This window comes from Tupaia chinensis, unplaced genomic scaffold (assembly GCF_000334495.1).
Source record: "Tupaia chinensis unplaced genomic scaffold, TupChi_1.0 Scaffold144354_1, whole genome shotgun sequence".
Taxonomy (NCBI): domain Eukaryota; kingdom Metazoa; phylum Chordata; class Mammalia; order Scandentia; family Tupaiidae; genus Tupaia; species Tupaia belangeri.
The window spans coordinates 14,814-32,771 of NW_006204214.1; the positions used below are offsets into that span (position 1 = coordinate 14,814).

Consider the following 17,958-nt stretch of genomic DNA (forward strand, 5'->3'; position numbering starts at 1 on the left):
TCTGTCTCTCTCTGTCTTTCTGGTGAGCGCCCGCGCCCTATAGCAAAAACCTCTCAAAAAAAAAAAATTAGGAAATTTTATAAATTTAAGTTGGCTTTCTTTTTATGATTTACTGTTTTGCTTCCAGAAACCCAGAAACCTGTGCCTAAAATTGAGATATCCCCACTTTTGTTGCTTACTTAATTTTCCCTTATAGCCTCATGTACCCTAATTATTAGTATTTCTAGATGTTTCAAGTAACTCAAAATATCCAAAGGCTACTGGCTTTTGACATTCTCATATTTCCTTCTTTTGTAAAATAAACCAGAGTATTCCATTTACTGTTTCAGAAACTGAAGAGAAATATTTCCAGCACATACTCACGCTCTCAACAATAAAAATGTTTTATTTATTCCCTGTTGACTAAATTCCAAAGGCTATTGACTTTATGATTCAGACATCTTTGCTACATAGTTGACTGCAGTTCGAGTCCCAGACCAGGTGGCTTAAACTCACACTGTAAGCATGTGTGTGTGTGCCCAAGATCTTGAGGAGAAGGGAAAAGAAGGGATTGTGGTGTGGCTATCCCCTTTTGCGAGGGTGATTTCTCACTTTCTGTCTCTCTCTGTCTTTCTGGCAAGCACACGTGCCCCATAGCAAAAACCTCTCCAAAAAAAAAAAAAAAGAATTTCTGATTGATTTATTTTTGTAATATTTTTAATATTAAGAAAGTTTGCCTTTTTATATTTGCATATATATTGAATAGAGAGTGAAAAGGTGACTAATATGGTGAAAGTGATAGAGAAGTCTTACTTGTTCTATATAGAAAAAAATTGTAAGACAAATATAAGTGAGATATTTAGAAAGTGGCTTCAGCACCTTATGATGTAATTTATAAAAATAGGTTGAAAGTTTTTGTTGGGGCCAGCAGGTTGCATGGCGGGTAAGGTGCTGGAATCCTATGTGGCCAACTATGGTTCAAGTCCCACACCTAGCTCTTGCTTTTACACTTTCTCTCTCTCTGTCTCTCACTGGTCAAATTAAATAATAGTTATAATTAATAATAACAATAATAAATAAAAGTAGATAACTAATTTTTAAGTTTATTTTTGCTTGTTGTTACCTTGAATAATATCAATATTTAGGGGTTAGCAGATTTTTGTGAATCTGCAGTGGAGGTTTCAGTGAGTTTGTTACCTTGAATAATATCAATATTTAGGGGTTAGCAGATTTTTGTGAATCTAGAGAGGAGGTTTCAGTGAGTTTGACCCAAGTTTGTCAATAAACCATTTTACACATATTATACAATGATAGCTGACATTAGATAAATATATGAATAGATTGATAGCTGTTGTAGGCTGTGGGGAGCGGCCAGAGCTGAGCTGACAATGGTGCCTCTAAGAAGCAGAGACAAGGTCCTGCACAGTGAGACAAGGTCTCGTTATCTTGAACTCAACACTGTGAAGCCGTGTAAAGTAAAGGAACATCTGTCAGCCAGAAAAGACCAGGGAAGATAAGGGAGGCTTGCTAAAAACCTGAAGACACTAAATGTTCAACAGCTTCAGTCAATAACAGAAAACACCTGGCTTTGCATTCTGCTTCTTCTCCCCCTTTTTTCCTTATTAGAGAATTAACCTGGGAATGGGTCAGCACCATGGCTGCTACATCAGAGGTGCCTGGACCACCTGAACCTCGCTGTTCTCTACTTATGTGTCTGTATTTTCTTTCTAAATCCACCGTAGAATTCAGACTAGTAGAATTCAGTGTGGAAAATATTAACATATATCATAATAGTTACTAAACTAAAATTTCCTGTTTTCTCCTCACAACCATGTTGGACTTCAATATACAAATCAAGCCTACCCCTTCTGTTACATTAATGTTCTCACATATGGCCTACAAATTTAGAACTTACCGTTACAATATCACTACTTTTTGTATTATACAGGGAGTACCATCAGGGGCTTTTCTCTTTAATGATCAATGCTGTTAATATTCAACTATTTTTAAGCTTCAGATTCCAATCTCAATATGGGCGTAAATATTGTTCATTATATTTACATTAAAATTATGTTATCACAGCTAGAATATGACATTCAGTAACAAGTCTTAGGTAAAGACTTTTACATTGCTTAAAAGATTTTCCTCTCTTTAAATTTTCTAACTAAAAGTTTAAAATTTCTTGAAGGAGTTTACAAATTCAAATGAGATTTTTTTTTTCCTTTTTTTTTTTTTTGGAGAGTTTTTTGCTGTAGGGCATATGCGTTCACCAGAAAGACAAAGAGACAGAAACGAGAAATTGCCCCCCCAGGGGGGATGGCCACACCACAGTCCCTTCTCCTCTGTTCTCCTCTTGGGCATGCACGCACATATGCCTGGCATGAGTTTAAGCTATGAGGTCCAGGACTCGAACCGCGGCTGACTACATGGGAGTCCAGCAACATAGCCATTACACCAACTGCTGGTCCTGAGATAGCATTTATAAACAATTTGTAGCATTCTTTGCTTTTGTCTAAATTCATTTTTTTTAAGTTGTACAATAAATTTGACAATTGTACAAAGCCTTCAGGACATTCAGGATGTTGAAAGAGCTTTTACTCTCCTGTGAATTTTCTGTTGTTTAGTGAGTAGGGACCTCTGACTAAAGGTCTTTCCACATGCATTGCACTCATATGGTATCTCCCCTTTCTGAGTTCTCTGATGCTTAGTAAGAGTTGATTTTTCACAGAAGGTTTTCCCACAATTCATTACATTTAGAGGGTTCTCCCCTGTGTGAGTTCTTTAAGGTACTATGAGGTTTGATTTCACACAGAAGGATTTTCTGTCATGAATTGATTTAAAAAATAAATAAATAAAATTCTATCATGTTACCATGAAGATAAATTTTAATGATAATCGAAAGTTCTGATAATGTGAGAATCTTTTTATAAAGATTAGCAATTGAGGTGAATATTAAATACTCTAATATGTTGAATTCGACTGACTATCTCAAGTTAAAAACTTGAAGGTAGCAGTAAAGACTTCTAACAATTAGGTAAGAGAGATGGCTCTGTCTAAAAGAGTACTCCAGAACTGAATTTTAAACTTATATGCTACAGTGACACTTAATGCATACCATTCTATAACTTTTTCTAAATATCACAGAGAAAGACATTTTCCAATAAACTACATATAACGATATAAAGAGCTGGTTTCTCTACATTTGTAGGATGGTTGTACATTTTACTTAGTGTAATCACAGAGTAGACTTGCCATTTCTTTACAAGTAAGCTATTAAGTTTATCACCTCATTTGTAATACCACTCTTGCCTTTGAAGTTAGAATATTAAAATAAATTTTTTAAATGATGAAAGAACACAGTAAAAACGGAATAAAAGACCACTACATAGCTTTATTCAAAGCCAATTATAATTTAACTGCCCTTGAGAAAGGAGGAGTTTAAAGCCAACAACACTAAGACAATATGAAAAGAACCAGAAATCCCAAAACATCAATGAAAATGAAATAAGTACCTCTTTTTTATAATGATTTAATTTAATTTTATTTATTTATTTTAATTTGACCAGAGAAGTACAGAATGAGAGAGAGCAAGAGAGATGGAAAGTGAGAAAGCAAGCCTCCAGGTCCAGGACTCGAACCATGGTCGATCAAGAGGGAGTCCAGTGCCCTTAACCACCACGCCACCTGCCAGCCCCCAAATCAGAACCTAACTGCCAGCCCCCAAAATCAGAACCTCTAAAATAAAAAAAGGAGGGAATTTATATAAGAAATAGCCTTAAGTGATTCATTTTCACAAATAGCTTAACAAAATTTGCTTAACAAGATTGTAGATGTGACAACTCCAGAAAAATTTCTTGAAAAATTCCATAACAAATACAATCCAAACACAAGTTGTCCTTAAGAAATGACTGCACAAGATGGTGGCTGATCACTCGCCCTTTTACTCCTTTTTACATCCTGGTTCTTCTCTCTCTTCAGGAAATTTGGCGGACCTTTTCCACGGGCCTTTTACACAGGCTGAGCCATAATAGCTAATAAGGGAATAATAAAACGTAGGAATATTGTACACCTCATAGTACTCAGCCAATGAGGAACTGGAGGAGGGACTTGTGCACTAGGGAATAAATTGCTTGTTGTAACCAATTTGGGTGTGCCTAACCCAATCTTGCAAGGCTGCCACTGAAGTCTCACTTTTTTTTTTTTGGAGAGGTTTTTTGCTATAGGGAGCATGCACTCGCCAGAAAGACAGAGAGAGACAGACAGAAAGTGAGAAATCACCCCCCCACCCCCCCCAGGGAAGATGGCCATGTCTCAATCCCTTCTCCTCCATTCTCCTCTCGGGATCTTGGACACGCACACACATGTGCCTGGCATGAGTTTAAGCCACTGGGTCTGGGACTCAAACCACAGTAGACTACATGAGAGTCCAGCCACATAGCCATTATGCTAACTGCTGGTCCCTCCAATTTTTTATTTTTAATTATTAGTTTTATTACTATAGATCCCTTTGAATTTCTCTTTTTAAATAAGTTTCTTTTAAAGAATTATTTTATTTAACTTTATTTACTTATTTATTTTTAATTTGATCAGAGAGGGACAGAGAGAGAGAGAGAGAGAGGGAAAGTGAGAAAGCATGCCGCCAGGTCTGGGACTCGAGTCTCAGTCGGCCTTTAACCACCATGCTACCTGCTGACTGTGAGGTCCTCTTGAAATTGTATATGAAAAATGCCCTTGGAATATTGACAGGAATTATGTTGAATTTGAGTATTGTTTTTGGTAACCTTGTAATGCTAATATTAAGTCTTTTAATCTATAAGTATAGGAAGTCAATTAAGTATAAAAGATGTATTTCTATATTTATATATGGCTATGTATTAAATATAATAAGAAAAATGTTTTGTACTTATCAACACATTTTCAACTTAAAAAAAATATTCCAAGATCTTCTGTCTTTTGGAAGATAATGTGAATTGTCTCTCTGTTTTAAGTTCTGTATTTTGTTACTTCTGTTCTATAAAAATACAATGTACATTATTTTTATATCTAATAACCTTGGTAAATTCACCAATTCTAATACTTTATCTGTAGATTCTTTTGCAGTTTCTAAATGTACGATAAGTTTACTGTCTTACAAAAGCTTTAATTCCTCTAGTTGAATGATTGTCGGCTGTCCCCAACTTCTATGTACACCTCCCCAGACTTTGTGATTAAAATATTAAGATATCCTATATTTCTATTATTCTAGAAGTTAGGAGATAAAATGAAATTTAACACTTGCCAGCTGATTGGACCCAAATATGTTTACCACATGATAGACTTTTCTTTTAGGTCATGTCTAAGCCATGTGAGTTTGAGACAAAAATTCTGGAAACTGAAGGTGAAAAAGATGTGTTTGTGGATGCAGCATATGGATTTAAAAAAATCAATAGAGGTAGAAAATATATAAGGCAAAGGGTCAAAGATTAGGATTTATTTCACTTGACCAATTTATACTCTCATATGATGAGTTATCTGAATAACTGCCACTTAACAAGTCCTCTGCAAATCAATAGGCAACTATACACTTAGGCAGTAACTCCTTTCCTAACAATTTTTTTAATTCTATTTATGCTCATCTTTCCCCTCCCTCTCTAATTTTCAGACATTGTCTCAAATGCATCCTTAGTCCTTTTAACTCTGGCCTGAGTAATATTCCATCCCCATATTTATGTTCTCCTTTATGTCTAGTCCTTTTAACTCTGGCCTGTGTAATATTCCATCCCCATATTTATGCTCTCTTTTATGTCTAGATATTGGTACTCTTCTAAGGTCATTGGTACTTTTCCCCAGGGTCAGGATGGGAGAACTGCTCCAAATTCAATCATGCCTCACTTCCATGAGGTGCACAACCATGCAGCTCTCAGAGTAGATGAAGGCACTTTCAGTTATTACCTGAATCATTCTAATAGACGTTTCCTTACTTCTTCTTTTTCTCCCATTACTATCTATTCTTAACCTAAGCGATATTGATTATTTTATGTTTTAATACAGCAGAAATAAATCGGAGAATGTCATTTCCCTACTCAATGACCCCTAGTAGCTCTCTATTTTACTAAAGTTAAAATCAAAGTCTTGTTGGAAAAACACTTGCATGCCCATGTTTATTGCAGCATTATTCACAAGACACGGAGACAAACCAAATATCCACAAACAGATGAATATATTGAAAAAGTGTGTCATATATAAACTGTGGAATACTGCTCAGCAACAACAACAGCAAAAGACAATGAGACCCTGGTAGTTAACAGAAGGTCAGCAAATATGAAAGAGTAATTGCTATACGAAGAAAGCCAGACTATGAAAGAGAGACATTGTGATAGACGGTGATTGAATGTGAAATAAATTAATAAAAAATAATCTAAAAAAGTCCTGTCAATGACTGACCAGAAGTTACATGATGTTACCTTTCTAACCCTTTCCCTATTGTTCTCTTGGCTTACTTCACATCAGCCACATTGGCCTCTGGACACTCCCTGAAAACACCAGGTACATTCCTACCATATGATTTTTCTGTAGTTGTTTTCTATGCCTGGAAATCTATCACCCAGAAATTCACTTAAATAACTCTTACCTTCCCCTGACTTGGTCAGATATTACCTTTAAACAGACGCCTATCCAGGACGATCTATTTACATTGAAATAATGTCTGAAGTTCCCAGTAATCCTCAGCCCTGCTTATTTTTCTTATATCACTTATCACCCTTTAAATGTGCTGTGATTTATTTGTTATTCATTCAGGATTTGTTTTATTATTTTAATGTTCTTGACCCCTAAGTAGTATATTGATGTCACTAGCGGTCCAAATATTTTGTCCTTTTCCATATGCACACTCGTTGCAATGTAACTTTGCACTTTCTCCCTTAAAAAGGTACACTATTTTCCCCTTTCCTTAATTTCAAATTAGATCATCTAACTTTATAGAATCAGAAGGAGTACTTTATATAGTACTCACATGTTTATCAGACATGAGAAAAGAATATATTCTTACCCTTCTACTAGCATCAAGAAACATACCCAGACAGCACTTCTAGAGGGTAATACACATGAAACTGGAAGAAGTTGACTCAGTTGTTCTAGCCAAGGTTACCCTAAATCAATCACAGCTGCCCACACACAACACACCCACACACACACACACACACACAAACACACACATATACCTAAACCACTGATCCAAATCATTGTAAATATAAGCTTATGCCACTGAGATTTTGCGTTTATTATTATATAGCATTTTTGTGACAATGGTAACTGATAATAACTGCTACAATTTAAGTCCCACAATGGAATGATTTGTTATTTGGGTTGTTTTTACTGGTGTATCTTAAGTATCTATAGCCGGTATTCAATATGTATTTGTGAATTATAAATGAAGTGTATCTATATATATATATACGTACGTATATATATATATACACACACACACATACCTTTTCAATATATTTTCATTTACATGTTCTAAAGAGAGAATATGGCTAATTTCTACTTTTAAATGTTATTAGTCATTGTACCTAAGTTTAGAACTCTTCATTCCTAACAAATTAAACTTTTTTAATGAGTCATGTTTCTATTTATTTGTCATTTATTATTTATTTCTATTACTTTGCTGAAAATGTTCATTTGTTCCATCTTAACTGAGTTACAACAGGTTTATTTTGGTATATGATATAAATATTTATAAGCCTTCAGTATAACTCTTTTCTTAAATGACATAACCACATATTTCCTTTTATTTTACAATTTTCTGTTTGTGTTTTGGTTAAAAAAAAAAAAGTTTATTTCTTTTGAAAGAGAGAAATATCTCAAATCTCACCAAGCAGCATTAACCAATTTTTGGACCACCAGGACCACAACCTAACTTAGATATGGCTGATATGCTCAGATCAACCTGGGATCCAAATTCAGGCCTCTCATGTGGCACCTGTATCAAGCAGTGACTTCTTAGTACCTACACCACTGTGATGGGCTCTTATGTCTTATGTTTGCAATTATTAATACTATACAACTGAATTTTTTCCCCAATGGAGATATGTTTGTATCTTATCTTGAAGAGTTAAAATTACACTTAGTTTTGTTATGATTTTCTTTTTAGTATTTTTTTGTTTTCTATTTTTTCCTAAGTTTTTCTCCATAATATCCCTTTATGATGTTCTAGTATGGTTTTCTCAACTGAGGTTCCACAATAGTATTAAGCTCTACAAAAAATTATTTGAGTTATTAATAAATTATCAATGTATTTATTTTATTTTATTTTTTTGGAGAGGTTTTTGCTATAGGGCGCGTGCATTCACCAAACAGACAGACAGAGAGATAGAAAGTGAGAAATCATCCCCCAGGGAGGATGGCCACGCCTCAATCCCTTCTCCTCCATTCTCCTCTCGGGATCTTGGGCACACACGCACCCGTGCCGGGCATGAGTTTAAGCCACCAGGTCTGGTTCTCGAACCGCGGTTGACTATGTGGGAGTCCAGTGACATAGCCATTATGCTAACTGCTGGTCCCAATAAATGATCAATTTCAAAAGAAGATAAATAATTAGTAACATTCTATTGAACAGATACAGAGGAGAAAAGTTAATATATCACAATAATGACTGCTTTAGAGAAATTGGGTTTAATTCTCTCTTGGAATTTGTGGTAAGAAAGACTGTTTTAGAAAGAAAAAGTGAACAGACAAAAATACGTAGTCATGGCTAGTACAGACGGCTTGCATTACAGAGGTTATACAGTTACTCATATCAAATACATAAGTCAAAATAATTATAAAAATATGTTCAATGACTTCACTGAGATCTTAGTAACAGATTAGCCTAAGAAAATATAACCTGGTATAGATCAGTTTCTCAACATCAGAAATAACGACACCTTTGGTCTGGACAATTTTTGCCCCCCAGAGGGTAATCTTGTATACTGTAGGATACAAAAGCAGCAACATCCTTGACCTCTGCCCACTAAATGTCAATAGCAACAACTCTCCCCCTCAACCTAGTTATAACAACCAAAACTGTCTCCAGATATTGACAAATCTCCTTTGTGGGTCCAATTACCCCCATTGAGAATCACTGTTACGGACTATTACTGCAAGGAATAAAAATATAAGTTTAAGATAAAAGATACAAAGGGACATATAACTAGGGTGTTATTAAAGAATTTTGCCAGAAGGTGCATTGGCTCACCAGAAAGTAAGACAAAGAAAGAGAGAGAAAGTACCTCTCATGGGAGATAGTCATTTGACAACTCCTTGTCCATTTCTCTTTTACTGGATTTTGAACACACATGTGTACATGCTTGTCATATTTCTCAAACTGCTGGGTCAGGGACTCAAAACCTATAGTCGACCATGTAGAATCCAGCTATACTAATTTTTTTTCTTTATTAATTTTTACTCTCCAAAGTGCCTAGATGATAAAATATATGGAAACAGTACATATAATAAAACAATTCGATTCTTTCTGTTAATGTTTGTTTTCACACAGTTGATCCGGTTTAATTTTATTTATTTATTTTTGAGATGTTTTTACTGTGGGGCACATGCACTCTCCAGAGAGACAGAGAGTGGGGAACATGCGCTCTCCAGAGAGACAGAGAGAGACAGAAATAGAAATTGTCCCCCAGGGGGTATGGCCATACTGCAATCCCAATAGAAATTATCCCCCAGGGGGTATGGCCATACTGCAATCCCATCTCCTCCATTCTCCTCTCGAGATCTTGGGCACGCACGTACACATGCCCGGCCTGAGTTTAAACCACCAGGTCCAGGACTTGAACCTCAGTCAACTACGTGGGAGTCCAGCGATGTAGCCTTTATGCCATCAACTGGTTCTAATTTGATTTTATTAAGGATAGTGCTAACTGAGCATTTTTATATAAAGATAAGAAAAATGAAAATGAAAAACATATGAGAAAAATAAGTGATAATGCAAAATATATGAAAAAGATAAGTAATTGCTTTTTATAAAAAGCTAATGGAAAGTTAATTTCTTTCTATTTTTGACCGATAATAACTGCACATATATATGGAGTATGGTGAGATTTTTTTTGATGGATGTATGCAATGGATAATGACCAAATCAGGATAATGAACATATCATTTCTCTTTATTGAGAAAATTCAAACCTTATCTTCTCACTGATTTGAGATTTATAATAAATTATAGAAAAGTACAGTCAGCCTACTGTCCTATGTGAAGAAAGAGAAAGAAGAAAAAACAAGAGGCTGCACATCACTTTTCCTATGAAAGAAAATAAGATTAAAAGGTTGTATATGAGTCTGTGACATAAAGACAAACTATTTAAACTTTTCCACTTAATACTCGCTATTTTCTCTATGTGAAAGAGAAATTGAAATGTTGGTTACAAGACTGAGGTATTGGAGAATGATTAATTTAATAATTTGAGATAAGTTCACAATGGTATTGAGGGTTCAGAATGGCTGTATTGGGTTTTAATAAATTGCTTAGGGGAACCAGCAGTTAGCGTAATGGCTATGTCACTGGACTCCCACGTAGTCGACCGCGGTTCGCGTCCTGGACCCGGTGGCTTAAAACTCACGCCGGGCGCGTGTGCATGCGTGCCCAAGATCCCGAGAGGAGAATGGAGGAGAAGGGATTGTGGCGTGACCATCTCCCCTGGGGGGTGATTTCTCGCTTTCTGTCTCTATGTCTCTCTCTGTCTGTCTGGCGAGCGCACGCGCCCTACAGTGAAAATCTCTCAAAAAAAAAAAAATTTTAAAAATAAATAAATAAATAAATTGCTTAGTAATGACAGTTGATGCTCAGGCCTAAATTTGCAGAGGTTTCAATCTTCTCCAATCCAATAGTTTTAAAAGGACTTGGGGTAGCAGAAGTATAAAATTGTTCCTAGAAAAAAGTTACAGAGGACAGGACATTTGATTTTTAAATGTAAGTGAGAAATATAAGCACAAAAGGTAGTAAAATATTCTAGAGAAAAGCAGGCGTGTAGATAAAAGTTCAGAGGCAGAAATTTGCTTCCAGTATAGCATTGTGACCTTCTACCAGACTGACATTCCAAAACATTACAATAAATTCTGGATTAAAAAATATACCTGAGATTACAAAGGAATTTTTATTTTTATAAAAAATTCTAATTCTTGTCTGCATGCTATGGCAAAAACTGAAAGATTGTAGGGTATAATGGCAGGTGGGAAACTGTGGATGCTAGAGACAGTGCAGGAAGGGGTGGATTGTTGGTTGTAGGAAGGAGGGATATAGAGAAAAAAAAAGAGGCACATTTAGCAGATACAGGAATGAAGCAGGCATCTGTTGATGATGATAAATAGAGTAATGTTATGACTCGATTGATGTGCACTGTGTTCCTGCAGAAAAAAAAAGATGTATGATGATTAAATGTAAATTTCTAGAGAGTAATAATAACGAAAAGTGAAAAAAAAATTAAATTAAAAATTCCAATATTGGAAATCATATTTATTTAAGTATACTAAGAATTATATAAAGTGTATATGTATACATAGCAATATTTTAAATCATAAGAATTATATAAAGTGTATATGTATACATAATATACATGTGTACACATAAACATATATACATAAAATATATATGTAAATTTATATGTAAGGTGGAGAATATGAAAAACTAAGCATGCATATTTTAATCTCTTAGAGATCATTAAAAGTAAAAGTAATATAGCTAAAAATCAATAAATATATTAAAATAGAATTCTACAAAGTATTTAAATAATTTCAAAAGATACCAAAAGGACAGAAGAACAAAACATTAGAGAGGGCAATCAGAAAATAAATAAAATTGTAAGTCTAATTATGTCAATAACTACATTAAATATGAATAATCTAAAACACCCAATTATAAAACAGAGTTCTTCCAGGATTCACGAAGTGAGAACAACATTAAGATCTCTGCTTCTATCACATGGTCAGTATTGGCAGCCTTGCCCTCTACTCCTCACTGGAGCAGTTAGACTAAGAGCAGTAAGAACAGCAGTAGAAGTTTCTATTGGCACATGCCAGAACCAGAAAAAATAGTAATGGATTACTTTTGAATGAGAATGAAAATTTATATTTAGTGGTGGTATTGTGGGAAATTCCGAGTAAAGAACTGAAGGTCAGAGTGCCCTTGCCTAACAGTATTTGATCATATTTAGCAGAAGTTGGTTTATTTATTTATTTATTTTTTTGGAGAGGTTTTTGCTATAGGGCGCGTGCCCTCGCCAGACAGACAAGAGAGAGACATAGAGACAGAAAGCGAGAAATCACCCCCCAGGGGGGATGGTCACGCCGCAATCCCTTCTCCTCCATTCTCCTCTCGGGATCTTGGGCACGCACGCACACGCACCGGCATGAGTTTTAAGCCACCGGGTCCGGGATGTGAACTGCGGTCGACTACGTGGGAGTCCAGCAACATAGCCATTACGCTAACTGCTGGTTCCCCAGAAATTTGTTTATTTACCAAGGATGAACCCAATTCAATTCCTAAAAAGACAGAACATTTCTATAGAAGGATTTTGAATAAGCATGGAGTTAAAATCCTCTCTCATATTATTCCTTTCCAAGCTTTTAGAAAGGAATATAAAACCTATGAAGCCAAGATCTACTTCCTAAGCAGTTTTGACTTCTTCCTTATTCATAAAGGATTAGGCGGCTTTACTATGACAAATTGAGAGACATTATCAAAGAAAGAAAATTCCGGTAGGTATAAACCTTCTGGTGATGAATTTATCAAAAGAGATCAGTAATTCTATAGTTGAAACCACCTTAAACATGTTGAAAAGTGGTTCTTGCAGTGCTATCCACATTCATCACACTGGAATGCAGGTCCAGCACATCATTGAAAATGTTGTTGCTGTCAAGAAAAGGCTGTCAGGAAAATTGCCAGAAATATGGGAGAGTATGAAACTTGTTTGAAAATTGAGAAACCAATTGCCTTTTTCATCTTTTCCTCATTTGTTAGAAGTAAGAATGGAGACAAGAAAACATCTACTCCAACTCAGAAGGAAAAAAAAAAAAAAACTGGCAAAGGAGGAACATAAAGGCTAAAAATACAAAAGAAAAAAGAACAAAAACAGAAGAAGAAAAACAAAAAGATAATGCAAGAGGGTAGCAAGCCTACATCAGTCCAAACTAAAGATGATGTAGCATCTAAAATAGGTGGTGCTCCAGTAAATAAATCTAGATCCTAGAAAGGAGCAAACTCGAAGCAGGAGAAGAGAAAGACTGGCTGAGTGAAAGCCCAATTTAAAGTAACAGGTGAATCTGAAGATGAAATTCCACAACTAGTACTAATAAAAGAAATTCCAGCTAAAGGAAATGTAGAGATGCAAAACCATGGCATAGTAGTGTCCAAAAAGAATTCTTGTCCCAACACACCTCCTGGAAAGATAAGGAGGATTTTGCTAGTTTCAGAGACTCCAAAAACTGCAGAATCTAAGACTCCTTAGTAAACAACATTACTCCTCAAGGAACAAGGCAAACAAGAACAAACCAAATCCAAAATAAATATAAAGAAGGAAATAATAAAGATCATAGCAGAAATAAGTGAAATTGAGACCAAAATACAAAAGATTAGTAAAACGAAGAGTTGGGTTTTTTTTGAAAAGTTGAGTAAAATTGGCAGACCATTAGTTAGGTTAATGAAGATAAAAAGAAAGAAGACTAAAATAAGTAAAGTAAGATGAAAAGGAAGACATTACAACTTATACTATAGAACTGAAAAAGAGTATAAGAGCTTATAATAAAATAAGTATATGCCAACACACTTGAAAACCTAGAAGAAATGGAAACTTCTGGAAACAAACAGCATATCAAGATTGGATCATGAAGACAGAGGAAAACTGAACAGACCAATAATAGAAAGTAACATGATGGCAACAGTCATAAAAATTTCCTCACAACACAAAAATGCAGGACTTTATTGTTCACCGCTGAATTCTAACAAACTTTTTAAGAATTCCAATTCTCAAACTATTCCTGAAAATTAAGAGAAAAAATATTTTCAAACTTTTTCTACAAAATAAGTATTACCTGGATATCAAAAACAGATAAGGATACAACAATAAAAAGACAACAGGCCAAAATCACTGATGAACACAAATGCAAAATTTTTCAATAAAATACTAGCAAATGATATCAGGTAAGGATACAACAATAAAAAGACAAGAGGCCAATATCACTGATGAACACAAATGCAAAATTATTCAATAAAATACTAGCAAAATAAATTCAATAACACATTGAAAAATCATTCACTATAATTGAGATTGATATCAGGATACAAAACTGGATCAACATACACAAATCAATAAATGTGATACATATTATTAACCAACTCAAGGAAAAATTTCACATATTTAAAAACACTTCATGATAACAACTCTCAGCAAAGTAGATTTAGAAGAAACACACATAAACACAATAAAGCCATGTTTGACAGGGGAAAGATGGTGGGGCAGCTCTAATAGAGTGCATGATGAAGCTGACCTGCAGGATCCAGTCTCACATTGGAGACCTCCCTGAACACTCCAGGAATATTCATGCTCGTGATTTGAGGCCGGCTGAAGCTTGGGATGAATCATGGTGTGAAGACCCTATTGGGGATGTCTCTTTGTATGTCTCACTCATGGATAAAAAAATAAACAAAAATGTTTTAAAAAGTAAGCCATATATGATAAACCCAAATATAACATCACACTATAAACAAGAAAAGGTGAAAAACGTTTCTCTAAAACCTCGAATAAGTATGCTATCACCATTTTTTTTTTTTTTTTGTAGGCATAGCAAAGCAGGGAGTTCATTGAAGGAGAGGGAAAAATAAAGAGCTCTCAAGAAGAAGGGAGGGGGTCCCTGAAAATGGGTTCCTGAGGAGAAACTGTGGTAAGGGGTTTTAATTGGGTCAGAGGGACCTTGTTCAGGCTAGTTCTAGGTGGGGCTCAGGAATGCATTCCCCTCTGGTGGGGAGGGCACATGCTGGTTAAGTCCAGTTACTCTCCTAATTTTGGAGTGGATACCACATCAAGAACTTCTTTGTCTAGAAGCTTCGGGCCATAAAAACCATTATCTTATTCTCTTCCCAGAATGTGGTGGGACCTGGAAAACAAACAAAAAAACAAACAAAACAAAACCTTTGTTTTAGGTCTAGGTCATGCTGCCGTGGTCAACCACTGAGCCACCATTGCAAAAGGTGTCTCTCAAGTAGTAGAGCTGCTTTTTCTGCATCTTAAAACTTAGCCATTTTGTGATTCCATTTTGGACCTATTACTTAACTATAATTTTAGGTTGTCTTTCTCCTACCTCATTCCCCCTCTGCAGAGGAATCCCTAACTGCTGTTAGGGGGCACAAGGGTCTCATCATTTTTATTTAACATAGTACCAGAAGTCCTAGCCAGAGTAAATTAGGCAAGAAAAAGAAACAAAAGACATCCAAATTGGAAAAATGAAATAAAATCATCTTTGTTTGCAGATGACGTGTTTATGGAAAACCCTAAAAACTCCACCTCCAAAAAAATTACTATGAGTAAATTGAGGGCAGGAATCGGGGGTCATGGATAGGTACAACAGGGGGGAAGCAGGAAAGAGGCTGTCTCAACTGGAAGGCACAGAGCTGTTGGGTACACTGGGAGGAGTAGCCTCTCCATGGCTGGCCCCACCCCAACCCGGGCTGCCTATAAAACCTTCTCCTGTGGACCAGCAGGTGGCACAGGGATTAGGTCACTGGATTCCCACATGGCCAACCACAATTCCAGTTCTGGCCTGGGTGGCTTCAAACTCATGCCAGCATGTGTGTACGTGCATGCCCAAAATCCCAAAAAAAGAATGGAAGAGAAGGGAGTGCCAAGTGACCATTCCCCCATCTCTGGAAGGGGGTGATTTCTCACGTTCTGTCTGTCTGTCTCTCCCTCTCCAATGAACACATCCTCCTGGGCTTATCAAGGAAGGTGAGATGAAGACAGAAGACTATACACAAGATGTGTCAGGCAATGAATGTGCAAGGGAATTTCTGGCTCATGTGCCAATCTAAGGACTTTGGATGTCACTTAAGAAAGAAGTCAAAGTGTTGGCATTGTACTGAACTGACAGCAAAGAATGACCTCCCTTTATCAAAGGCAACCGAAAATTAGAACAGTTTGGAGTAGAGCATGAATATCCCATATGTTCAAAGAAAAATAAACAAGCCAATTTAATAGAGTTTTAATAAAGTAAATTTTAATATGATTGAAATCAGGCAGTTTTCCTTGGACTTCTGGTCACCTCCAGCAATGCTCATGGTCAACTTGGTCTTTCTAGTCAGAACAGGAAAGTGAGCTGTGCAGTGAAAGGAAAGTCTGGTACACAAAACTAAGTGAGGAAGTGGAGTAGAGAAATTAGTGGTTACATTCTGAAGTCTGTCTACGTGAACACGGTTTGAAAGACGGGATGCTAGTGATTGACCAGTCAGAAGAACAGGAAAGTGAGCTGTGCAGTAAAAGGAAAGTGTGGTACACAAAACTAAGTGAGGAAGTGGAGTAGAGAAATTAGTGGTTATATTCTGAAGTCTGTCTACGTGAACACGGTTTGAAAGACGGGATGCTAGTGATTGAAGACTAGGTGCTGTGATTGGCTGTAACTTAGCAACCAGTTCAGAAAAACAGCCTAACATGTATGATTTTGTCTTATCCATAGGAATCAAAGTGTGGAAATACAGCAACTGTTTTAGACTAAAATAGTTGAACAATTTCACCCCTTTTGCTCAGCCTCTCAACTATTTGAGAGATTGACCAAAACTCAGGGCATTTGCACCACTCTCTGTCACCATCATAAATGATATTTTCTTGCTCTCAACATAGAAATCAGGAGTTTTCTCTGGTCTCCAGCATGGAATCCACAGGTCACGATATCACACAAGTCGAACCTGAGATCATATAGGTCAAATAGGTCTTCCTATGAGCTTTTATAGATCGGGCTGACACAAAACCATTCAGCATTCGATGGATGGCTGTGTGTGAAGTGTTTAAGACTTGAGAGGATAGAGTGCACCAAGAGGACTAATGTGATGACTAAGATGTACTCCTTAAGGAAAGTTCATATGAAACAAGCCGAAATAAATTTAAACAGGTTAAGGTTCAGGTCACATAGTCAATTCAAGAATATTTGAGCTTAGTTATCTGGTGTGTCATGATAACTGAGGACCATAGTTCTTTGTAAAATGGCCTGATTAAAAAGGTATTTATCTTTGTTGTTAGTCTACTAATACAAGTCATAACAACCTAGAAGCCTACTGGGAGAACTATAAAGATTAAAAAAAAAAAAAAAAAAAGCAACTTGAAAAACAGAAGCCTGCCATCCTCCATTTAGGATGCCTGCAACTACTAGCTGCACCTGTAAAAACATCGTCTGTTCCTTACTCCTGAGAAACTTCCCTAGTTTATCTGGTGGCTGAGTCTAAGGAATCAGCAGTATCAACCACTTGTTTAATTAAACTTTTTTGGTATTAAAATCAGGAGAGAGGTTCTGTTTTGTTTAGTATTAAATAGAAGTCCCTAACTTGAACAGAAAGGGTATCTAAAACTAGACAATATTTTATTAATTGCCTTGTTAAACTTGTATGTTAATCATTCACCTTTTTGAGGGTGACTTTTATTCACCTGAAACCCCAGAAGATCTTATTGACTCTAAATTGAAAAATTTCTCCAGTTTATGGATAAGCTTTAAATACAAACAGTATCCTATTACTGCCAAAAGTAAATCTTCAGGAACCTTACTGAAATAGTTTCTGCATTAGTCTATAAACTTAACAACTGTTTCGGCTTTGTGTTAGGACATAAGTTCAAGTTAAAGTCAACCACTGATTATGGTCCCATGGATTTCCTGTGGGGAAGAGGAAAGAATTAAGACAATAGGAATTGAGATTTAAAAAAAAAAAAAAAGAAAGAAGAAGAAAAAAAAAGAAAGAAAGAAATATAAAGTTTTCATG

The 17,958-nt window shown here is 35.9% G+C and overlaps 1 pseudogene; it reads left to right on the forward strand.

Annotated features, from left to right (window-relative positions):
- LOC102493125 (ribosomal L1 domain-containing protein 1-like) overlaps window positions 1–13,042 on the forward strand; it is a 17,569-nt pseudogene extending 4,527 nt beyond the window's left edge.
- Window positions 13,043–17,958: the final 4,916 nt, after the last annotated feature.